Source organism: Anomalospiza imberbis, chromosome 13 (genome assembly GCF_031753505.1).
Source record: "Anomalospiza imberbis isolate Cuckoo-Finch-1a 21T00152 chromosome 13, ASM3175350v1, whole genome shotgun sequence".
NCBI classification, from domain to species: Eukaryota; Metazoa; Chordata; class Aves; order Passeriformes; family Viduidae; genus Anomalospiza; species Anomalospiza imberbis.
Genome location: NC_089693.1, coordinates 6959168 through 6985074, shown reverse-complemented (window position 1 = coordinate 6985074; position 25907 = coordinate 6959168). Strand labels below are relative to the sequence as shown.

Below are 25907 nucleotides of genomic sequence, written 5' to 3'. Positions count from 1 at the left end.
TACATTCCACCTGCCTTTGAAAGGATGTGGTTATTTTCCATTTTACCAGGCATATATCACTGAATTCTTTCTTTGCCAGCACATTCTATCTTCCTTGTTGATGTTCTACTCCTACATAATACTTCTCTGCAGTGTTGGGAACTCTTGGCTAACACTGTGCCTGATTCCCTCACATATTCCTGGAGACCATTAAAGCTTTGAGGGACTTGAGCTGTGAGTTAAAAATACCATCACTACCATAACTGGAGACTGCTTCTTGCAGTAGCTGGAAAGGGATGCATAGCAATGTGTTTAATAAGTTGTTGTATATACTAAAAAAAAATTAAAAATAACAATAATAGAAAAGAAAATCCCCAAATAAGACTTACTCTTTTGTGGAGCTTCCTGCTCAAAAAAGTGTGCACCACCTGCCCTACTACATCCCTTCTGTAAATGTCTTGGGTAAAGAGTAACAGAGGAAAGATTGAGCTCCTCCAGTGGCCAGGCAAAGGATATAATATGTTTTAGGAATGCCAGACTAGTGATGAATTTGGATTGTCCCTGTATGAAATCTGGCAACTACCACAAGAGCCACACATCCAGCCTGTAGACGACAAAGTGTTACTAATGAAACATCCATTCACCAGGGCGGGCACAGAAGCAATAATTATTGAATAATGATAACGGCGAGGAGACACAAAGAGATAACAGTTCTGCATCTGGAATTCTCTGCAAAACAAATTCAGCCCTCTGCTAGCATCAATCCAATCCTTCAGTGCATCCTCAGCCATCAGGCAACAGCCACTGCAGCCATGCTGGAGGGGCATTTGGGCCACTGATCAGCAGCAAGCAGAGCAGTCACAGGGAAGAAAATCAGTTCAGGGTTCTGTGTGTAGATGCACTAACCTCTCTTTTATTTGTTTACTTTCCCCCACACACATGCACTGTGAGCCTTCAAACCTCAGCTGAATCCTAATTCTGATACTAAAAAAACCACAACAAATTGCACTTACATAACTGCTCATCCAAGCATGGTGTCTCTGGGCACTTCAAAACAGTAAAGTTAAACGAAGCATTCAATACACTTATTAAAATAAAGTATCCACTAGAGAAACCTGATGGGCTTGCAGAGCACTGCAAAACAGTCAGGAAAAAAAATTTAAATGTACACATATAACAAGCAACAGCAGATAGAATTCCTGTCAGAGAAAAAAAAAAAAGAAAAACACCAAATTCTCCAGAAAGCTTCAAAAACCCTAGCAAGACTTGAACAAAGTTTTAAGAGAGCTCATTTAAGTGCTAAGTAAAGCTGGCACTGAGAGTTCAGGATGCACAGAAAGGTTTAAAATTCCTAAGGGGTGCTATCACAATCTCAGGGGAGCTGAGAGACTTGCAATGGGTACCTTACTGAACACATTAACAGTCCCAGTTTTGCTGGAAGTTTCTAGTAAAGAAAAACTAGGGCACTAGATAGGAACAAATGCATGGAAGTGGCTCATGTAGACTCATGTGAGAAAAAAATCTAAGCTGCTTTTGCATAGCAATTGACAAATTTTAATTGGGGACTAGAACGATCAAAAAATTCCCTCTTGAAACAGATTTGTAAAGTGAAGTTACTCAAATACTGAAATAAATGACCTGATTTTTCAAAATATGGAGCTATTCATCATAGCCTATTGAAGTTCAATAGAGTTGCAAGCACATAGCATCTTCCAAAGTCAGGAAATTCTTAACTAGCTTCCTGAAAAAAAATTAGATTGGGTCAATTAATTTATGGTCTTTAGCATTCATTTTTAACTCTCCCTTAAATATGAATCAGGAAGCTTGAAGCATCAGAAGATATCAGCAGAATTTTCCAGAATGGAGGATACAGTGCTTTATCCAAACATTTGGGGCTTTTTTCCCTTAGGTCTTCCTTGCCAACCTCTCTACACACTTGTTTTTAATGCAACATAATAGAAGATTCATCTTTTAAAGGGGTACAAATTGTGTATATGTGAATATATGGGAATGGATGGAAAATCATGAAGACATTCATGAAGAAAACAGATGATCAGCTTCCCATTTTGGTAGCAAAATGTTTAAAAATCTTTCAAATAAGTGGCACTGCCCTTTTTCAGAGGATTAAGAATATCAGATCCTGATCAAAAATCGAAATATTTCATTGGAAAGTAGATGCCAAAGTAAGAGGCTGACAGAGTCCCTTATTTAAGCAACGAGAAAAAGAAAAGAGAAGAGAGCTGTAATGCAACCTCTATATCACTTATTTTAAGACAACAGAGAAGGGTAATCTACAGCTACAGCTCTCCTAGTTAGAAGGCCCATGGAAAAAAATTGACACAGTGTCACCAAAAGCAATTTATATCTCCTGGCTGGTCCAACTCAGCACACTCAAATAGCAACCCAAAGAATAGGCCCACGTTGTTTATCTTTATAGAAATCAACAACCAACGGCAGCAGGTTTTCTCTGTGTGTATAAGAAAACTCATTTTAGCCTTCTCAAAGGGAAAAAATTATTTTGCATAACTCTGTAGAAGAGCTGAACACATTTTAACTGTTAATACACATTTAGGCTCGACAGGTGGATGACAGCACTGATGTACTGCATTTACAGGGCAGCACAACATTTGCCTCTAAGGAGAAACAGTGCTAAGATCCAACTTGGAACCAAGAGGTTTTCAAAATTCGCTGCCAAAAAAGACAATATTCTGTCACTGCTAGATAACTTCAAGATATTGTTTTCCATGCAGATGCAACTATAGTGTCTCTCCCAGTAGAATCACATTAAAAAAGCAGAGGAATAAAATTTTCTCAATTTCAAGATGGAATTGAAAGAGAAACAAGCATGGTGCTTGCTTAAAATAACAGCAAAAAGCAAACAAAGTCTCTAGAATAATTCTGATTATACCCAATAGTGTTCTTTCCTTTTTTAATTTCTTCAGCATTCCTTGTTCTTTGAGCTAATTCTACCACTCAGACCCAAGAGAGAATAAAGACTCAGCTGCATAACATTTAGTCAATACAGATAAGCTCACAGAAATATCCCCTGCAAAAATCAATGTGCAAATTCAAGCAGGACATTCTGATCAGGTGGAATAAAGGTGGTACAAGGTTGCCAATTATTTTGGCTTCTCTTGTATTTCTGGAATATTTATAAGCGAGGGAAATCACTTGCTGCCTACAAGAAAGGATCTAGCTAAAACTTTGACCGCTGTTCTATCCTTCTTGACCAGCTTCATTCCAACAACACTGTGTAATTAATAATGCCATATAGTAGATAGGAACAAATGCACAGAAGTGATTCATATATATTCATATGAGCAAAAAAATTTAAGCTGCTTTTGCATAGCAATTGACAATTTTTAATAATTTTAATAGCTGTAATTTTTATTAAGCTATAACAATGTGTATAACCAGAGAAAAATATATATAGATTTCCAAAAAGTTGATTTTTCTGAGAAGTTGGCAAGTTTGATCACAAAATTTGCTAGTTAAAAAAAGGGGGAAAAGTACACCAAACCAGTCATATTTTTTGCCATTTTTGAATGGCCAAAATAAAGATCTACCCTCTTTAAAAAAATTAAGCATCCCTATCCTCCCTCAGAGTGCAGTGAATGTACTTTCAGTGTGAAATCTCCATTTCAATAGGACCATCTCTTTTCAGGCTAACACTGGGACATTTCAAACAATTATATAATCATTAAATTAAGCCCAAAAAGCTTCTTTAAGGTATTACTGCCATCATTGTATAGATGGCTAAAGTAACTACAAAACAATTTAATGACTTGCCTGAGATTGCACAATAAACATTTGAGAAAAATGGGAAAATGATGATTCAAAGAGTGCAAAACATTCATAGGTTTTTTTAAGCTGCTCACAGCCTGAAAAGCAATTACTTAGTGGTCCTCAAAGGATGCCATGAAGGATGCTTATCTCTATTCCTGAACACTGAAAATTACCAGTGACAGACAGCAAAAAGGGACTGCAACCAGGAAAATAATAATAAAAAGAAAAAAAAATAAAGAATTCGGTCTGTAGAGCACATTTCTCTCCAGCTCACAAGGCATATTTGTTGGCCTGAAAAGCATGCTCACTGAATTGCAGCTTTGAATGTATTTATCATGGTGTGACTCCACAGCTGCAAAATCCCAGCTGCAATTAGGGAACTGTAGGGCTGGATCTTCCATCACTCCTACACGCGCTCCTCTCCAGCGGTGGCGGTGGCAGGCTGCAGCTGGCCTGCCATCAGCCCCAGCTGCTGTCGAGCAGCAAGGCAGTAACTGCAATTGGGTGTAAACAGCAGTAAAACATCAATTTCACAGGTGTGGAAATGGGCTTAGTGTGGTTTCAGTCCAGCACTTCAGACAGGTGAATACGACTTCCCTGGGAGAAGTCGCAGAAAGGAGTTTGACACCATCACATGGGGAGGGGGGATGACGTGAATGCTAAGTCTTCAAGCAGCCAAAAACATAATCACTGAATTTCAAAATAAAATCACTTTAGAGCCAAAAATCCCCCCTCATGATTCCAGTTGTGAGCCATTCTCCGAAGATTAAAGGTTAGGATGGTGCCCTTTTCTCACATTTGTCTGAGAGAATTCTCATGTCTTCTGCAGCTCTTAAGAAAAAATACTGCATCAGATGGTTCACAGATACTAGGGATGAATTAAGAGCATGATAGTTTACATCCAAACCCACAAATTTGTTCCTTCCTCAATATTCACGACCCTAAATGAACTATTTTGGTGAATCCTTCTGCATCCAGCTTCTAAAGGGTGCAAGTAAAGCTCTCATTCAGCTGGTATAAATCTAAGATAATTGCACCACTAGAAGACACTGACAAAATTAAAATTACTTAGTGCTTTACATCCACTTGAACCATCATTTATTGCTTAGTTTTGTTTGACCTGCGGCACGTGGCTATCCTATCTTTCCCTTCCTGGATCCTCCAATAAAGGGATCCAGAAAGGATCCCCTTTATTCTTTCTCTTCTCTTTCTTTTAGAGAAAAAGAAGGTGTTGAGACTCAAAATAGATCTCATGGGCAGCAACACACTGACACAGCACACATCTCTCCACTGCATGTTCTCATTTTAAGCTTCCAATGCTGCTCAGGAATTTCACATTTCATTCTTATGTAGAGAAAACCATCTCTTCACCTCTCAAAGAGTTAAGCAAGCCTTGAAAGAAAAGAAAAAAAACAAACCAACAGTACCCAAAATGTTGAAAGCTGTCACATCAAAGACAAGACAAAAAATATTCTACCAACCATCCTCTGCAAACACACCTCCTCTCTTTCAGTTTGTTCCAAGTGTAAAGCTCCAGAAGAAGAGGAGCTGCTCTACTATAAACTGTTGTCTAAGTAACATAAAGACATTAACTAGGCCAGGAGACCTTTTGTAGATAAAGATGAGGGTAGTTGAGGAGCTGCCAGTTCCCTTCCTGCCTCTTATAGGTGTGTCCCTTTACCTGCCTAATGGGCAAAGCATCAAGGAGAAGTTCCTCTTGGAAAGGGTTTTCCTGTTCTGACACAGTGCTGGCACGCACAGCGCAAGAGGCATTGCCTACTGCTGCAACAGTTGGGAAGGAATGCCAGCCCCATCGCTGGGAGCAGACTGTTTATTACTGGCACCAGAAAGCTGCTGGAATGGGAGGACTTGGGCCCAGCACTGCCAAAAGGGGATGTTTGGCCTGGCAGTGGGAAGAAAAAGGGATGCCACAGGGCTGTCCTAACTTATGCTACTGGCACTACTCCTTGGGTAGAGCTCACTATCTTGAATTGGCAGAAAGACCTCAGAGTTCAATCCTTCTGTCCCCAAATGAGTCTTCATCTGTCACAAGGAACAATTAATGGACATTGAAAGGAAATAGGTGATTTTTTTTCCTGGGCTATGGAGACTCTCCACTATACAGTTTAAATTTCCCCTTTGGAAAAGAAAAGGTACAAGCAGGACTTAACCTAATTTAAAGATCTCTGCTGTTGGCCTACAAAAGGAACAGGATCACTCAGTAGTCGGAGACTGATTTACTGTCACCATTTATTCCAAGATCCCTGTTTACTCTAATAAATCCTTATGCTCTTGCCTTACTCCAGAGGACAAATAATCACCAGGTCTTCCTCATCTAACAGGGTCAGGAAGATAAATGCCCAAAGCCACTCAGCCTTGCAGACAGCAACAGCTTTGGGCTTTCATGGTGTTCCTTCACAGCTACTTCTGCTCATGCTAGGGGGTCCTCCAGGGATGATTTGTCACAGCCCATAGCAAGTTGCTTAACAGTTCCTCACATAATTCAGTGACAGGTTACATCATTATTTCTCCTGGTGTGCCTCAGGGGGTCTCCTCCTTCTTGCTTTTCCCTTTGCCAGCTTCCACTCACATCCACCATCTCAGCAGGGATATTATTTGAAGCAAGACAAAGTTTTGGAACAAGTTCCAAGGTAAATTAGTTTGCATCAGTTACAAGTTCTGCTATAAACTATACTTGCATCCCACAAAAAAAATCTCTGGGATAGAAAACATTTAAAAACAGTGGAGGCTCAAAGACCCCAGTGTTTTTATTATTGACCTAATCTCTCCCTTAAGAAGCTAAAGTAATCTTGCTGCAGCAGTAGTTTGGGTGATACCACTTGAATAAAATAATGATAGGAATAAACTCAGAAAAATCCCTTTTCTTACCGGCTATTAAATCCGCCTGAAGCAGGGGAAGTGTCAAGAATAAAGCTTAGTACAAATGGCTGGATATATTTTTTCACTTTCATATGTGTAAAGTAACTCAAGAGCCTTGAAGGAAAGAATCACTTCCTTGGGTATTCTGATTCAGTGAGCTAAGCTGAAAATCATTCCAAAACATGTTTCCCATCATTACAAAGGGACATTTGAGTCAACTATGTTCTCAAAGTATTATTTACATCCACTTCTCAGGATTTCATCAAATGCAAAGTGACTATGCTGATTGAATCAACACAGCTCCTTAATTGCATTCAGAAAAGAGAGCTGCTTGAATTTTATTTATTCACTTACTGATTTATTATTATTATTTAGCTGTCTGCTTCCAACTGCAAATAAGTCTTTGCTGCTCCATTAACCTGATCACATATCTGTGTTTCAAACTCAGCCCAGAATGTCCACACAGGAAATATCTCTGCAACACTTGGGGAGGCCATGTCCTGCATTTTATGGCCAAATCGTGGGTTACATTCTTAATGAACACCTGTCCAGGTTTCCTACACAGTAAATAGATATTCTCCAAGAGATTGTGTGTGCACATCTAGCATCCTAGCAAGAGTTGCAACGGCAAGGGAGCATCAGCACATATCTTCCTTTTGTTGTTCCCAAAAGAAAGGTTTCCTTGCCATCACAATCCTAACACACAGCGTTTGCTACTTGTTTCATTGCATCTGCCAGCAGATGTTTAAACCAGATGTTTCACTGACAGTTTCTGATTGGTTCCCAAAGCAGTCAGTTTGTTCTTAAGACAGAGGGATTAAAAAAAAAAAAAAAAAACAACACAGGAGAAATTTACACAGCACAATTGGGTTACATTTCCAGTTACCAGCAGAGCAATTGTAAATTTATTGTGTATTTCCAGTGGGGTGTAGGAAAATAAGATCCAGTCATAAGGTACCTATGTTGACCAGTTTGCCCTTCAAGCTAAAGGCTGTAGAAATGCTTCACACAATGTTACTCAGAAGACCATCTAGACAGCTATTTACCATTTCCTGAAACAAGAAAATTAATCAAACCACTGTTCTCCTATTTTGTATGACTGGCCAGCAGAATATGCATTTTCAGAACACTCACAGGCTCGTATACCAATGCCAAAGATATCCCTGTTAGAATTCAGGGCATTATGCTACACATGAAAATAAGCTCTTTAGAACAAGGTAATAACAATTCTTATTCCTTCTGCTCCTGGGCATAAGATTACCTCAGCAAACTTAGAAAGTTTTTCCTTACCATCCCATCATAATTAGAATGGCCTGCTCAGAATTCAGCATTGACACTTGGTGTCTCCTATTTAATCTCATGATGAATACAAATGTCAGGCTTTGTCCTCTTGGACCAGGCTGCCATGTGATGCCTGTCAATTCTTTACTATGCTTTTTTTACCTTCCTTTCATTTGCTACTACATTGCATGGTGAAGAAGAAAAGATGTTTTCTTTCTGTTGCCTGTAAACATCTTCATTGCACTTCAAAGTAGCAGGGGGGAAATAATTGCAAATGGTGAAAAGCATTGCTCAAAACAAAAAAAAAAATAGAGGAAAAAAGTGAACCCTTCTCTTTAGTGAATTGATGCATCAATATATATATTTTAACATGACCTTTCTATACCCAGATGCACTGCAGATATGTCACAGATAATTTTGAATAAATAATGTGGTCTTCCTTCCAAATGTAGCAAGTCTGACACAATATTTTTTAAAAATCCAGAAATTATATACAATATTCATTTCTATTCCTTACTAGACACTTATCTTTTTTTACCTTCAGATAGGACAGCTTATAAAAGCAACTCCTTTCCCAAATCCCTACTGGAAGCAAAAGGAATATTACATTACAATCAGCTCCACACAGACAAATGTTTTATTCGTAACACACAACTGAAAAAAAAATATATATACCAGTTAATTTTATCTAAATAAAGACCACAATGTGGTTTTTAAATGATTTAAAATTCTTTTCTTAACCTGCTGAGGTATTTTTTAATTATTTTGGATGAGTGACACCAAATGCAGACACAGAGAGTGAAACCCCAGAGATGTTTATAGTAGGTCATGGAATCCTGGGGCCCTTCCATAGATACTACAGATAAATAGATTATTAACATCATTTTTAAAACAAGTGATCAAAGACAATTTCATTTCACTTAGCCAAAAGAATTTCAAGGAAGAGAAATAGCGAAATCTGTTACCATTTTCAAGTTTGATGGCTGCTCTTCTCTTGAAATTTCTTCTCCACTACCACCTGTTTCATACTTGTCATTAATATCATATTTACTGAACTGTTAGAGAATTTACAAGTATCACCTATTATTTCTTGGAAATTAAGGGAAAATGCCATAGAAATTAAAGCTATGGTTTGGAAGATACAAGCCCAGGAATCTTTTTCCTGAGATTTGAGCTTGTTCCAGATCTGAGGAAAGCTACACTAAAGATTCTGAATGCTATTAATTGGACCATATAACACTCTCTCTTATTTAATATAAAACAGTCTACATAAGTAATAGGGGGAAATATTGTAATAGCACAGGCCAACAGGGAGCAAAGCTACTTAATGAATCGAAAAGGAAGATTTTACAAATGCAGGAGGACTACTAGGCCAGAGTTTCCCCAGATTAAGGTATATTGTCAGAGCAGCAGAGGGAGGCCAGAAAGGGAAACAAGGCATAATACCCATCAGAACAGGGTAAACTGAGAATAGCTGGCATAAAGCACACACTTTTTCAAGAAGTACTGCAGCTTCTAAAACACATAGTACCCTAAATAACTCCTGGAATCTTGGATACCAAATCTAGGTAATAATTAGTCTGCCGGAGAACAGCTGGAGAAACCTTCCTATATGCTGCCCTCTCTGAACTACAGTATTTCGTGATCATAGAATGGTTTGGGTTGGAAGGGACCTTCAAGGTCATCTTGCTCCATCCCCCTGCCATGGGCAGGGATATTTTCCACTGGACCAGGTTGCTCCAAGCCCCATCCAACCTGGCCTTGAACATTTCCAGGGATGGGGCATCCTCAATTTCTCTAAGCAGTGTGTTCCAGCACCTCATCAACCTCAAAATCAATAATTTTTTTCCTAACATCGAATCTAAACTTACTTTCTTTTAGTTTTAAGCCATTCCCTTTTGTCATGTCACTCCAGGCCACAAATAGTCTCTTATTGGCTTCCTTCAAGTACTGAAAGGCCACAATTAGGTCATCCCAAAGCCTTTCCTTTCCCATTTCTCTTAACCTTTCCTCATAGCAGAGGTGTTCCAGCCCTCTAAACATCTTGGTGGGGTCCTCTGGGCTTTCTCCAGCAGGCTGATGTTCTTCCTGGGCTGAGGAGCCCAGAGCTGGAGGCATCTCTGCAGGTGGGGTTTCACCTGAGTGGAGCAGAGGGGCAGAATTGCCTCACTTTTCCTGCTGCCCACTCTCCTCTGGATGCAGCCCAGGATGTGTTTGGCTTTCTGGGCTGCCAGAGCACATGGCTGGGTCATGTTCAGCCTCTCAGCCACCAGCAATTTTTGTTATTAAACCTCATTGATTTCCCATGGGCCACTGCTTAAGCTTGCCCTGGTCAATGTCCTTCTTTGAACCCATCTGACAAAAAATGTTCTGTTTTCAAAGAGTCTCTCCACTACCAGGAAACAACAGTAAACATTTCTCTGAGCAGTCCCCACCAGTAATGATAAGCAATGACCATGGAACTTCTGAGGTCTTTGGTCCACATCATGCTAAAGAGGAACTTTAAAAAATCCTAGTGGATTACCAAAGCAAAAATAAATAAAAATGAAAAGTGGGAGACTGGGAGACAAAAGCCAGAAGGAGAACTGCATGGGGAGAGAGACATTTGTAGAGAAGGAAAGGGCAAAAGTGTAAGACAAAGAAAGGCAGATTCTGAACCGAAAAATTAGGATGTAACTCCCTGTGGGAGTAAAGGAAGGGAAAAAACACCATATGCTGGGATAACAAGGAAAAGCAAGCAAAATATTTATATTTCTTTTCACATAACTGAAAAGGTATAAATCGTAAGAAAAACCAGCTTGGTACTCCTGGGGTTTCTCAGTATTGTTTTGTTTACACACAGAGACCATGACTTTGCTTAGAGCATCTTCCATTAGCTCTACAGAGCAGAATTACAAATGAGAAACCAGATCATTCTCTGGAAATGATGCTAATATCAGTCTCCTATGGTTAATAAGCTTCTGCGCTGTGGAGGTTTTGGCTGAAAGTTCATGCTGCAAATCCAAATAGCACTGGGCAAACATCAGATTGGAATCCTGGAAAAAATGCCAAACTCTTCCACCAAAAACCCAGAAAGATGAGAAAAACAACACTCATAATTTGACAATGTTGTTTTTCCTTCCCTGTTTCCTGCAAATACTGGAAAGAACCTAATTTTCAGTACACTCCTTGTTACCAAAAATCCTAACACAATTTATAGACTATAATTATAAACCAGACAGTGAAACATGAAGAAACTGAAGACAACAGCTGCTCTCCAATTCATAGCTAAGAATACATTATCAGTCCCAAAAAGCAATTACAGCCTACAGGACCTTTAAACCAGAAAAAAAGTGAAAATCAAAGTCAAAGGCTGAGCTTCACTATCCAGCCTGAGATGCCAGTCCATCATTTCTGCCTGTAAGCTATTGACAGATTGCTCCATCAGGTTACAAGATACTGACATAATTTGTGTGTTACTAAAATGAAGCTAGAACATTCAAATATAATAAAGAGACACCACTACATCATGTTGGAAGGTAAGCAAGAAGCAGTTATCAGCCAAAAATTAGTGCTCCAAGGGAGGGAACAGCACAAGTGTTTGACACATCATCAAGGACTACTGCCCTATTTAACAAGATTCCTCTGATGACAGGTAATAACAAAAGTGATGGCTCATAGCCTGGGCTTTAGATTTTGCAGAGCAAAACAGAAGATGCCACATGGCCTTGCTCCTCCTCTGAAGGCAGTGCACAGGGCTCACACCTTCAAGGGTTGTCTGAGTTTAGAGAGAATTCAACATCCAAAGCAGAATGACTTAAAAAGTGTCATAACTGGAGTAAACATTAACCTTTATAATACCTGAAAATGTATCTTCTTGCCATAGCTGCCCTGGATTTTATTTGTTGAGTTTTTTTGACCTGTTTTGTGTTAAGAATGCACACTGAAAGCAGAATACACTACAGCATTCTACCAGTGCTCACTGCAGTGAGCTAAAGGATCATGGAGAGATGCATGGAGGGTATAGAGATGCTTTTCTTCACTCTATTGTTTCTTATGACTTCTTATATCAAATGAAACTAGAATTTAGAATTTCTCCCTGCTTTGCTTGTTCATCTTTTCTCCCAGCTTTACTTTTCTTTTTTAGTCTTACCCTTAGGATTTCCTACCCCTGGCTATGCTATTCCAAGCACTTCTTTTCTCTGTACTCAGCCAGGTCTGCCTCACTGTGACTTCACCTGTAGGAGTTAGCAAAATTGGCTGCTTTGATTAGAAATGTGTGAGTGGAAAGCAGATAATAGCCTGGTTCTTTACACCTGATCTCCCAGTGAGGGGTCATTGATAGGGGTCAACAGCTGAAATAAGTGTTTCATCACATGAAGAGTTTGTGAAGGAAAATCTGCACTGTCAAATGAAGTGGAGCACAGCAGCACTGGGAGCTGGAGGGGCCTGACTTTTCTATATATTTGGGTTGGTTTGTGTTTCGAAAATTTTATTCTAGGAAGGAGCTTCCAGGAAGTGTAGAACCTGAAGTCATGCACTGAACTGCAGAACAGATGCACCCGAGGGACTGGCAGCTCCATCCTCCCAGAGATGGATTTGCCAAAGGGGCAAGAAGTTGTAGCCACCCACCCTTCTCCAAGGCTATGCTCTCATTGCTGCAATCAGGCTGCAGGAATAATCTGGAAGCAAGGGGATTTCCTTAAGCCAGTTCCCTGATGGGCTCTGATTAAATTATCTCCAGACTAATTAATTTGTTGATTGACACTTGTAACATGAAGACCATCCCAGATAATTTGACACTGGCCACTGGAATCATCAAGTTAAAGCCTGTACTTTAAATGTGACTGTTAGGAATGAAATGTCACATAGTGACATTTGATATTTTGCACCAATTACTACTGTGCATGTGGGCACATAAGCACCATTTAAGCAGAGTCAGACTCAGGCTTTTAGGAGCTCAGGGATCAAAAGAGACAGACTGCTTGTCTTGTCTAGGTTTATAGACTACATAGCTATTGAGAGTCCATTAATCATGTAGAGGAAAAACCAGCCATTATGGCTAATGAAAAAGAGAGATGGACTCAAGGAGGTTGAAATGGACAGGTGCCTGTTGTGCCACACATCCTTTGATCCTCCTGGACAGCCACTGGAGCATGTAACAATCTGAAATGAATTAAAAAAAAATAAAGAGCTACTGTAGGGTTAAATGTGACACAGAGAGAAGAAGTCTGAGATCAAGTTACAGACTTTTCAACAGTGGGAGATAGAGCTGTGAAAGCTTGCCCCATTACTCTTTAACTTGAACAGTCAAAACAAGTAGGAAGCGTCCTACAGACAATGTTCCTGTGTCAGCTGTGCTGAGCGTCAAAGCCCTGTCCTTCTCTTTCCTCAATTCCTTCTCTTACATTTATAACACTTGTATCACATTGCCTGTGTTTCCCATACACGTCTCATACAGGTAGGAAATGACAGATCAGGTGAAGGACTGGTACAGGTGAAGGACAGGTACAGAACTGGTGGAGGACTTTCATTCCACTGCATTTCTGACTCAAACTACCAAACAGTAGTGAAGTGAACAAAAGTGAAAGGAAGAATGAGAGGAAATCTGAGAAAAGAGGGAAAGTCCAGGGATGTATCAGGGGACAGAACCATGCTTCCAGTCCAAAACATGATGCTAAACAGTCTTTCTTTAGAGAGAGCTTAGATGTTTAGAACTAAACTTGGTGGCTTTTTGAAACCTTTTGTCTTCATGATTTTTGAGACAACTGTTAAAACTGAGGTTTATTCTTGACAAAGGTGTAAAGCTGGGGTACTTTGGAAGTTTCAACAGAAAAATACTTTAAAATTCTCAACTCAAGACTCAGAGGCTATTATGCCCATGAGAACATGCACTTCCAGCTTTCTTATTTTCTCTTTTGAGCACCCCATTGACCCTACCTATAGCTTCCCCCAGCTGTTTGTGTAGCTGCCTCTGGTTTTGGAGAATGTGTTGAGAGGAAGCCAGCATGATGGATAACAGGAGTCCTTTGACATACCATGTCATTTATCACATAACAGCCTCAATCCTGCTAAGGTGGCCTTCTCCATATGTCACTGTCAGCTTCTGTGCCACCTCAATGCATCAAAAAGAAAAGTTTGAATATGAAGCACTGTAATTCCTAAGTCACAGCTCATTGCAGATTTCCAGACATGAAGAACCATTCTGTCTATCTGCCAGCTTGTTTGTTTAATTTTCACTGTCTCACATATGTGAGAAATTAAGTCTGCAGTGTGGAAGAAAACCAGAAAAAGTCAGAGGTTTAGCAGAGGGAAGGAAGATAAAAATCTCTAATTCCATCAGGAATCCAATTTGACATTTTGAAGTGGAAAAAGAAAAGGCAGCCTATGACCAATAGGTATTAGGGAATTAGTAAGAATTCTTCCTTCTTCCCACTCAAGGAAAGAGGTTCTGTAATGGGCTGAGAGGTTCTCTAATAGGCTGATGTGAATGTAGCAAGCTTAAAGCAATGCAGATAAGCTCCTGAACTCAGCTGCTTAATGGACACCCATCTCATATTTTCTGCCACTTGAAGGGTACAAAATGCACTGAAGGCTTTCAGGAAAGCCTCTTGAGATTATCCAGCAGGTCCTGCTTTGGGCTACCTCAATTAATCAGAGCTCACCCACCAGTGCAAGATTTCAGCAAGTCAGTTCCCAGGGGACATCTGAGAACACCAACAAGAGGAGGCTGGAGCCACTGCTCCTCTCTGTTCCACTGACACAAACCAAAGAGTCTCTGTACAGTGTCATGAGCTTTAGCACAGATGGCAAAGGAAGCATGAGCCACCCACACTTTTCCATGAGCCTGAAGGGATGTAACCTGGCTCAGGTTAATTAAGTGTAATATCAAGTTTGGGCTGCCTGGAGCACTCACACCTCATGTGGAGTTCTCTTCCCCTCTCCAGTGTGAAACAGTCAAGGCCATCCTTCTTCATTTCTAGTCCAAAAACACTCCTGCAACAGGGAGTGTTGCACTCCTGCAACCCCTTTTCTCAGCTTGCTCTAACAAACCTCCCTCATCCTGCCCTGCTCATAGCCCAGTCTCTGCAGAGCACCCCCAGCACCATCAGGGCATCCATGACTCTCCAGATGAGTCCTGAACAGGCTTGGTTTTAGCTCCTTGAGTGACCCATGACTGAGCATAGCTCCCACATCAAGCCAGGCAAATTGTCCTATCACCCACCCAGTCTGTGAATCACCATTTAGAAAGCCTAAGTTACAACCTTCCCTTTCACATTCTTTTAGCAGCTTACAAAGCTTACATTCCCGGCCCAAACTTATGTGAATTGGAGACTCATTTCCCAGGTTAGATAGATTTCCATATTACATTCCAATGATTCACAGACTCCCCCAGCATGAATGGTGTTAAACTCCAAGAATTAAGATGCCATTTTGGATCACAATAAATTACTTAAAATATATGGTTTCCCACTTCCTTGGGTCATTGTCATATAGTCTTAATATATTTCCATTTGATGCAGTTTCCTTCCAAAAGGATCACAGGCAAGCTACAGCTTGAAAATTACTCAATGAACCTTTATTATGCTAAACCTTAATAGCATTACTAATATGAAGGAACTTAAACACAAGTTTTTTCCCCAGGAACTGTTTACTGACAAAACCTCATCCTTCTGTGACATTCACATTGCTACTGTCCTTTCCCAAAATCTACTCTTTCTTAAAGAACCACAGAAGGGATATTAAACACAATCTTCCTTCAAAGCAGTATTTCCACTAGTCATAAGTCAGATGACTTAGAAGTTCCTATTTTTGGTGCAAATTTCAGTGTGCTGAAGATCTTTGAGCAGTTTAGCTTCAGCCCAAATAACCTTCCATTTCTGTGTCAGATTGGACATCTTCATCCTCTCTCGAATATTTGCAGTAGATGCTCTATATAGATATATTAAAAATGTGAAAAAATAAGAGCCTATTGAGCCTCCAGAAAGCCTATGAGCTAAGCCACCAAAAACCCCTTTAAATACCTTTGTAGTCCTATAGGCAGCTCTCTCCCTGAAGCTGCAGGATGGAGCTCTTAATCAACAATATTGCTTCTGCTTTCCTTTGTCTTTCAGAGTTTGTCATGAAGATAGACTTGTTTATGTGCATATAGGGAAAGTAGAGAGCATAAGAATGATAATTCAGCTAGGGGCAAGACTTGGTCATTATTTGGGCCACTAAGCAATGGGGTTGAATTATGGCTTGCCATGACAGTATCCTAAATAACTGTTAGCAGGAAATATTATCTTACATTGTAGAAACAATTACAAGAGTTAACCATTTGGAAAAGGAAATCATGCTGCTGAAGAACTGCCATTCAGCCACCACAGCTTACATTCCTCAGATTAAAATAGAAATTTCAAAGGGAAAAGAAGATAAATCAATCCAAATTTATGTCCAAGTAATGCAACATCATTTTAGAGTAGCACACACCAAAACATATGCATACTTGTGTTGTTGATTTGCACAAACTCATTCCCGTAGGATGAAGAACATCATAATTGAAAATGAGAGCACAAATGGCCACTTAAATTCCTAAACCACAGCTTGAGTAATTGTGCATGCACACACATATCTGTTTTTCAAGCACAACTGCATCCTTTCAGTCCTGGCAATCTGGATCAAAATGGTTTCTATTAACATTATATATGCATTTACATGCATAGAATAGTGTATAATTTGGACCTCAGAGTTTTTGGCAAACCGCAAAGCTAACTCCTTATTTAGGTTTCCATGAGGTTTAAGCAAGAATTAACAATGACAGAGTCATACCTGCACCATAGCTAGTTTGTGGAGAATTAGATATGTGCTCTTCAGGGACCAATCCATCTGAGACTGCATGTAAAATAATGGTTTCAGAGCTGCCACGTGTGTTTCTCAGAGATTAATAAAATACTCAGGGAAAAACACAAAACAAAAGGGGGTTGATTGCACCTAAGCAATTTCTTTTCTGTGCTTTGCAACATCTGCTGCAGACCTGGTTGCCACAATTTCTACCTAATGGCCTGAAACCAGAAACCCACAACATTCACAAATCAATGGGTCCATCAGTTATGAAACAAAAAATTCCAAAAGAGGGACAGCAAGCAATGCCTGAAAGTAAAGCAGGTGCTTTGTTATGGCACTTTGAGACCAAAGATATAAAAAATAAACTTCTGTCATCAGTCCACACTGTCAGAACAGACAGTCATCAGTTAAAACACAAAGAGAGCTGTGAACACTGTCAAAGCCAGTTCATTAGAGAATGATCCACTCCAGGTGGACTCCAAAACTTTGTGGGATCTGCTGCTCCAGCTGGGTCCCTACAACCTGTGGGGCCTGATGGAATTCATCTGAACATCTTCAAAGAGCTACTGATATTGGAAAACCCTTGTCAATGATTTTTCAGCAGTCTTGGGAATCCAGAGAGATTCCAGATGACTGGAAGCTCGCAAGCATTGTCCCAATTTTTAAGAAGGGCGAGTAAGAGGACCCCAGAAACTACATGTCTGTCAGTGTCACAGGTTTGGGTCAGATATTACGAAAATGTTCTTCACCCAGAGAGTGGCTGGGGATCAGAGCAGGCTCCCCAGGGAAGTCAGGCACCAGCCTGACAGAGTTCAAGAAGTATTTGGACAATACTCTGTGGCACATGCTGTGACTCTTGGAGTGCCCTGTGCAGGGCTAGGAGCTGGACTTGATGATCCCTATGGGTCCCTTCCTAATTGGCATATTCTGTTATAAATATCAGCCCTGAACTGGGCTTTTGTTTTGATAAGAAACTGTGTAATGAAAATATACAGTTGATTTGAAGTATTTCTACTGTTTACAGCAACAGTCTTCTTAATATTCTCTTTTTTATTTACATTCCCAGCTGTATTACTGTTACAAGCCTGAAAGCTCACTGCCATTGATATGGACACTATTTGATTTTTGAACAGGAAACATACTGGATGGGATTACATCCCACTCAAAGCTGTCTAAAGGTAGACAGAGAAGTAGCACAGTTCAAGGGTGCCCTCACCTGCATGTCAGGGAAAGTGACAGAAATTATTGTGACTTCAAACACGTAGCTGTTCTCCACCTGAAATCCAGCATGTGCACAAAACCAGACAACAAAGTTGTTCAAAAGCAAACTCTCTTTTGTGTAACATACATGTTCTGGAAGGGAAAACAACTGTTCTCCCACTGGCTTTGGATTGCCATGTTCAGCCTCTACATGGGTTTACAGTAGGACACTTGACAGGTAAATCTGCAGACTTTGGTTTGGCTATTCCATGCAGATGGTTCAACCCACAAAGTGTCAGTTGCCTTTCCAGAGATTTCAGTCTAACCCCAAATATGTTATTTTTGCCATCTAAAAATATCCATGAGAAATATGGCTTAGTCCTCATCTCCCACAGCTCCTTCTACTTCACATTCAGACCTTGCGTCACCTCTCTACTCTCACAGATGTAATCCAGACCTGCTTTGGCTAACATTATATTCATCTAAGCATAGAATTCACTGCTACTCAAACGAGGTGCCGGAGATTTCAATTATATAGACCAAGATCTATTAGAAAATTGGATGGGAGCTCACCAATTTTTCTCCACATCACTGGAGCAAGAACTTCAAGCCATGATAGTGCACTGTAGAAGTGACTGATTACTGCAATAAATTAAGTGGCTACATAAAGCTTCTTTCCCTAGTTCTTCTCATTTCTGAATGGTATTAAAATAGTTTATGAGTGTTCAGCTGCTTTGCACTTTACACCCTCTCATGTGCCATAACTGTTAGAGAGAAGACAGAAAAATAATCACTTTTTTCATCTTTGCCTTTTCTTTTTATGCTAATGACCTTGTGTTATCTAACAAACAATGAATACAGGAAACATTCCTCAAAAAGTAAGTTTTCATTAATGTCAATCCTGTTACTGCAGGCAGAAGACACCACAGACCACAGCTAGAACTGAGAACCAAACTTCTGCTTTAGGCAGTGCTCCATGAGAGCCAGGGCCCCTGGGAGGACTGGTACTTCCCTCTCCTTCAAAAGCTGGGCTTATGAGCATTTTAGGAGAAAAATGGGGCAGCAGGTGAGACAGAAGGAAACTACTACTAGAGATGCTGTCATGGGATCCACCTGGAAAGAATTCTTGCACTCACACCTTGTTACTGCCTGGTAATGTAAAAAAAACCCCTCCCAATAAAACAACAAAACAGCATTACATGAAAATACTGACTTGATTATGGATTGTTATGTGTGTATGTTTGGCAATAAATCCTTTTTCCTATTGGCATTCCATGAAATATGCATATATACATGCAGAGTAGAATATAGCAGCTCTTCTCCAACTGCTATGAGTCCTTAAGTCTTTGCTATTTGTGGCAGACAAACAAAAGCAATCAAAAAGGTGAACTAGGACCTAGACTACGTTGTTCACTTCTGTGTTCTGCTTCCCCAGACACTGAAGGATCCTGTGAGATATAATATGTGACAATTTACATAAGGACACATCCATTGGTGAAATTCAATAAGCCAGTTCTAAAACACTATGGAAAAGTTTCTCACTCCTGCACATCTCTGAATATAGCATAATTTCCAAAGAATTTTACATCATAAATCACCCCTATTTCCATGCAGAAAAACACCAGCACAGTTACCTGAGAGTCCCTACCAAGGTTATGACATTATGGAGGTAGGATGTGTTCAAACCCTAACTTCAGAGTCGTGCAGTGTGCACAGATCCAAAGTGCACCATCACTGGAGCCTTTTCCCTGCCAATGTCACCCCCTGCTTCTCTATTTCCTCACCTCAGCTCAAACCTGAGCTATACAACTCCAAGAGCCCTTCAGTTTTTCTACTCCTTCAAGACTCAGAGCTCCTTTCCAGCATTAAAACTGTGCTGCACCTTTTTCCTGACTCCCAGCAGTGCTGCCCATTAAGCTGAAGAAAAGGTTTTGATTTCTCACCCTCTCATTGCAGTATTGACTCAATTTTCTGTTCTTTATTTTCTTGATGCTTCTGTGGGACATTCAGCTGGGTTCATGAAATTAGGATGGCAATTTGCTGAAACCATTGGAGCAAATTTTGCCCGTGTAATTACCCAATTGCATGTGCAATCACACAAGCCATGTGCCCAGGTAAACAATTCAACTTCAGCTGGACCTCTGTAGGTACATTTTTGCACAGCAATTTTGAAAACATAAGCTCTCAAATGAAGCTTATTTTTGTAGATAAGGCTCTTCATCACTTTTCTACAAACATTATTCCCACTTGCCAGTCTGTTTCCCCACCCCAAGGTCATTTTACATTCCCCTCTCCTATCACAGTACTTCACCAGCTTTTAATGCTACATTTCAATAACAGATTCCAAAGAGAGGGAAGGGAAAAAGAGAGAAAGAAATATATAAATAAACAAAAATGTTAAAGAACAATATTAGCCAAAACACAAATGTAACCCAGTATAGAATTTTTAAAAAGCAAACTCATGGAAAATAAGCTTTACACTTGCAAAACTAAGCTCCCGTTTTTTTTGTTCATAAGCTTTCAAAAATTTCAGTGCATATTTCACAAAAAAAATTATGTGTTTTAATATTTAAAAGGGCCAAATAGCAACAAAAAATGAGAAATGTCACTTGGAACTCCAGGGATGTCCAGTTTTCATGGTGAAAGAAATACTGCCTGATTTATTACACAGGGTAATATATGAATGTATATTACAAGAGACAATAACCTTCATTCCCAGGCAATTTCAGCTTTCCAGGTAGTGTGGATATTGCAGTAAAGTACTGGACATTCTTCACTGCATCTATAAAAGTGAAGTTTTTACAATTTCATTTTGTGGACTTCTATTTTCCCATCCTATGAATAACAACTCCATCTCTGCATCTGTAGCCTCCAACAGGCTTTAACTCAGATAAACAGACTTGATCTTGAGATGGGTGGCCAAAAGAGCCCCTGTACTTGTGATATTAGCTCAACTCCAAAATATTCAGCTTTGATATCAGTGTTTGATGTCTACCACAATCACCTACAAGGCACCATCCAAGCTCAGCAGCAATTACATCTCAGTGTAAATTTGCTTATGCAGCCAGCTGGGCCAGAGTTTGCATATACGTCCTGGAAATCCCAAGAAGGTGTAAAGGGATTCTCGATTTTTAATACATTTCCCCAGTTCCTGCATTGATGATACTGAGGTATCCTCCACAAACTCTCATCAGGTGCTTCTGGAAGTCATTGCAGCAGGACACTTTCCCTGTGCCAGGATGGAATCCTGAGGAAGAGCTGCAGCTACAAGGCTCCATGAAGTGCCTTGTGCAGCCAGGGCTGAGCTGCTGGGTCAGGCTGCACGGGAGCCAAGAGCCCAGCATCCTTTTCATTCCCTCCAACCCCACTGCACAGCCTGTGGCACTAATGCACCAGGCCCTAACAAGGCACCAGCTGCTCCTTGCCTGTCTCTCTACAGAGCCCAGCACGGGCACAATTGTGATGGGAATAATATCCCACAAATGGGACTCAAATAAGCATAATAACAAACAAAAGGGATAATGACACACAATCAAGCTAACAAGAATTATAATATAATTCAATCATCTCATTAACTTTACTAAGAGCTAGCTTTGTACACCAGTCTCCTGGCTCCTGAAAATGTCTTCAAAGGAGTGCACACATCTGATTACAAACTCGCATCATCAGTTAGGAAAACAGACACGAATGCAGAACAAAGGGATTCCTTTCTGAGCCTGTGGAACAACCTGTTCACATCTAATATTCATGCTAACTTGAAAATGCAAGGTAGAACATAGCCAAAATGAAATGGTTCCCAAGGCTGGAAGCTGAAGTGTTTAGTAGTCCAAGGCAGTAACACCACTGAGCCCACACCCAGTGATTTTTTGTAGTAAAATTTCTAGGTGACCTTGCATCACCAGCATAAATTGTACAGGAAAGAGCACAGGGACACACACACAACTCATTGGGCACCTTTACTGTGTCAGAGCTTACAAAGACTGCACATGCTTTGGAAATTAGCAACTGGGAGACTGATGAAACATGGAACAATACCTTGGATCCTTCCAGTATTTAATACAGCCATTAACTAATTAGATTTCATGACCATTTAGAAGACAGATGATATTGCAATCTCCATTCTATTAACCAGAACAATATGGTATTTCCATGAGAAACCTGCCAACAGGAGAATGAGGCCCCAGAATTTAAACAAACCCTAGATCCTGTCCACACCACACTTTTTAGTCAAAAGACAAAAGTTGTGATGCTCAGTTATTAGGCTGGACACTGGGACAAGCACAAATTGTGTTCACTCTCTGGGTCAAACTCCTGAAAGCACATGGGATCTGCTAAAGATAAAAGGAATTGTAGCAAAGCACCCAAAATTTCAGCTATACTGCTTCTGAGAAACAAAAGCACCAAGCAATAAAGCCAACTACTGACACAAGGCTTGTGCTGAGTCCCACAAACAATGATATCACACAGGCTTCTGTTTTAGAGGCTAAGGCACACTATAAATTAGGTGAGGGTGTTAAAACAACAGCTGGCTGCTAATTAGTCACAGCCCCCCTCAGCAGGGTATCAGCAAAGTGGCAGAGAACATCTCAAGTAAATTAAATTTTAAAAAATCCTACTGCAATCACTCCCCTGACAGACCCTTCCTTCATCTCTCCTCTCAGCTTTTTATTTATTGTAATTACTTTAGTAATAAGATTTGTTTCCTTGTTATTATATATATTACCATGCAGGGCAACAACAACAACAACAACAAAAAATAATAGCTGGGAAGAGTTATGGAGCTTATTTATCTCCTTGGCTGTTATTGGGCCGTTGGGTGGGGAGAGCAATGAGGAAGTAGGGGCCTGGGAAAAGCAGTAAATAGAAAAGAAAGCATATTCCTTGGGAGCACAGACATATGGGGGCATATTTACGAAGGAGGAAACACTGACAATGAGTGAATAGAGCTAATAACTCAGGGGGCCCAGCAGCCCTGGCTGATAAAGGAAGGAATAAACAATCCTGCACTGCAAGTGCTGTCAGAAGGGAGAGTCCCGGGGTGCAGCTGTCTGCAGGGGGATGTTTATCATAGAAGGAGAGCCAAGGATGGGCTGTCACATCAGCACAGCACAAAGGGCCTTGGATGAAACTGGGGCACCTCCCACCGCAGAGAGGAAACTCAGACAAGTGCGTGGTGCAAGGCCAGACACCATTTCTGGTTGTTCCACCAAGGAACAATTCACAGAAATGAGAGCTAAGAAATACTGCAGCTCATATTTTATCTCGTGCTGTGCAGGCACTAGCCACATTTGGTACCCTAAGCTCTCAAATCCATCACTGCCCTCTCAGTGAAAGGCAGCAGAAGCAACACCTGAGGCACTAAAGCAGCAAAGAGCTGTAAAACTTTCTGCTCCACTTGAGGAAAATTAGCCCACCCAGAGCCACCAAGTATCCCAGTACAGATGTTCACAGAACTTGCATCTTTGTCATCTCTGAGGTCTTAAGGAAAGCACCAGTGCACATTCTCTTAAAATGTGCATCTCAGAGCACAGCCAGTGTATGTGAGGGTTGAGTCTTTCACAATTTACAAAATGCTCTTTTTTTTCCCCAAGTATGCCTTGCCTTCCACATATGCCTAACTACTTTTGGCAAGGTGGTGACAATTTAGGTGCAGAACTTCTGAAGAAAACAGGGGGATAGTCTCATAGAGCATCTGTCAAAGAGCAGCACACGACTCCTGTAGCACCTCTCTCCTAGAGAGAAATTCCATTAATTCAAAACCACTCCTTTCCCAGCCTTCTCACATCTCTGCTCTGTCCTTAGAGAAACAAACACATCATAGATTAACCAGTCTGGAGAGAGCCTTTGGTGTGTATTTGCAGAGTGCATGGCACCAATTTAGAGCTAAACTTCTCCTTCAACCCTCTGACCACAGAGAAGCAATAAAAAGAAGGAGGGATGTCTGCAGTTGTACAGCTTTGTGTGACATCACCTCAAGATTTAGTCCTTCAGGATGCAGTTCTGCATCATAAAGCAACTCCTTAGACCAGCCACTAGCTTTTTTTTTTTTCCTATCCCTAATCCTTCCTGCCTCTTATTGGCCAGAGAACACAATGTGTCCATTCAGGAGAGTAAGCATTAATACAGGAGAGGAAAAGGTCATTTATACAAGTTGTGTCTTTGGGTATAGAGACAAATGTGGTGCTTCTCCTCCTCCTAAGATCGTCCTTCCAAACAGAAGGCACCAGGTTCCAAAGGTTAAGTGGGAGCACACTCCTTTTTTCCTTTGTACTTTTTGACACTGTGCAGAGGAAAACTGTTCTAGGAGGGATTTTAGTGGGCATTTCTATCTCTTTATGTCAGTAATTGTCAAGCAACTGAAGTTTTTCTCTGATAGGCTTGAGGAGGTAATGAACAAAGCCCCTGAGTACACAAGGAACAGAGAGAGTAAATTAAAGGGGAGGGAGCATCAAGGGAGAGACAGAAAATCCAGCGCCTCACCTGCCTTACCTTGGAGAAACAAAGCTCATTCAGCCTGTGCTGGGGGAGGGCAGGTGCAGGAGAGAACAGGATGTTTTTAAAACAGATAAAGAATAGTCCATGGCTATATTCCAAAAGAAAAAACAGGATTTCCTCTACCTAGCTGCTACTATGGTTACCCCATGCCTTTGAAGAAATCATGTGGCTTCCAATAAATTTCCTTCATCTAAAAAAGACTCACCAGCTCCCATCTCCACTCATTGGTTCATTTATTTACAAAATTCATCAAGTTTTTTTCAATGAAAAGCCTCCTTGATTCAACAGGAGGGAAGAGTGAAAAAAGGGAAACAGATGAAAAGAAAAGGGAAACATTAAAATCAGGTAAAGGAAGAGGAATATGCCAACTCTTACACACTCCCACAAGCTCTTACACACCCACACACACTCTTACAGGCTACCAGTAAACCTGAGCCCCAGAACAAAAATATTTCTTTTAATAGAAGAGGAACCATGTCTACTAAAAAACATACATATAAAGAAACAAGAAGAATATATGGGCCATGGGAGGATTCACAAGAGAGATGTATTTAATTTAAAGTATAAAGCAATTATTTATTCCCCTCCCCAGGCCTCATGATCAGTAAAGGAGATGTGGCCAAGTCTCTGTTCTGCTGGTCCTGTCCATTTAAGGTTTACTAAATTCTTCTTCATCACCAGATTTAACTACAGCTCAAGCTCATCTGCACCACAGAACACAAAACACCCTCCTGTGTGACACAGGCCTGGGCCATACCCTTCATTCGTGTGTCGCCAAGAGCCACATTCTCCCTCCTGAAGGTCCTTTTTCTGCTACACTGCTTCCTGACAGCTGGAGGAAAAGGTCAGCCATTCCCTCCAGTCCTGCATCTGATGGAAAATTTAACTAAGCGTAGTGAGAGGAAAAATGTAAGGGGGAAAAGCCACAATTGTTTTTCTTGTCCCTTCTGTTTGTGAGGATCAAGAAAGCATTTGCTGCCCACAGAGGCTTTGGATACCCTGGAGCAGTACCCAGCTGTTCTGAACAGTGCTCCCAACTTCTGGCAGACCCAGGTCCTGGGGAGCACAGCAGCCCAAAAGCTGTGACTTGACAGACTAGAAACTATCAGAAAAGCCCAAGGTGCTCCCTGGTGAACCACTCACCCTAAACTCAAATGAGTTTGAAACCCAGCTCAATGCAGTTGTTGCTCAGGATTTGCTTTTCTGTTCCTGCAACACTCAATCATAACAGCCCAAGCCCAAAGCAGGTGTGGGACTGTAGCTTTAAAAAAGTTGTTCCTCTACACTTTTCTGTGTTTCAGTGCTTATTTAAGCCCATCTTTCAGCTTTAGCTTTGTCATGTGCTCCTCTGCAATAAGCCAGGGGACACAGTTGTTGCAAACCCTGCAAGTCCCCATCACCAGGTCAAGACAGCAGCCACTGGTGGGATGTGATCATGATGTCCTGCCCTTGCATGGGGCAGAACCAACAGTTATTAAATC

General features: G+C 40.7%; 1 protein-coding gene across 1 annotated transcript in view; it reads right to left on the bottom strand.

Moving 5' to 3' along the window:
- The window catches only part of AGBL1 (AGBL carboxypeptidase 1), a 264749-nt gene that overhangs the window by 134858 nt on the left and 103984 nt on the right, over positions 1-25907 (bottom strand). The gene's annotated exons all lie outside the window — the stretch shown is intronic.